The following is a 656-nucleotide window of genomic DNA, read 5'->3' as shown; positions in this document are numbered from 1 at the left end:
CTCCCTGGATGAAACTTCACCTCAACACCTGTAAGCTAAACCTCCTATCTAACCAACCACCAGTTCAGAAACCAAGTCATCTAACCAGCGTTCTGTCTTTAAAGGGATCACTGACTCCTGAGCCACCTAATCCTGTGTTTCCCAGAGGGGTCCGTTTGAGTCTCAAACAATTTGAGAAAATAAATCTTTTTTTCCTACAGAAACTGCTGTTGGTATTTTCTGAGTGTTTTCTACATGTGGGTCAGACATTTAGGCACCGCCATGACAAATCTATTTTGTGTCATGCACCTGTACCCTCTGCCCCAGATATGATATAATTATTTAAGCTTGAAGTACATGCCAGTGTGATAGGAGCTGGAGCCGTTTCTACTGCAAGAAGGTAAAAATGGAGCTGATTATTCAGTTGTTTTTTTTTTGACTGGGCTCTAGTCATACAGGACTATCATCTTGACATCAGACACAAAAGGGGTGCAGCCAACATCTTAGCTGATGCCTTGTCTAGACTGAGTGCTAGGTACATACACTCCTGATCAAAATCTTAAGACCAGTCAAAAAATTGCAAGAATTTGCATTTTGTGCTATTGGATCTTAAGAAGGTTCTAAGTAGAGCTTCACAATGTTAAAGGAAAAAATCAGTGCAAGAGACAAGAACTTTT

Source organism: Kryptolebias marmoratus, linkage group LG12 (assembly GCF_001649575.2).
Source record: "Kryptolebias marmoratus isolate JLee-2015 linkage group LG12, ASM164957v2, whole genome shotgun sequence".
Classification (NCBI taxonomy): Eukaryota; Metazoa; Chordata; class Actinopteri; order Cyprinodontiformes; family Rivulidae; genus Kryptolebias; species Kryptolebias marmoratus.
Note: the sequence above shows the minus strand (reverse complement) of the source record.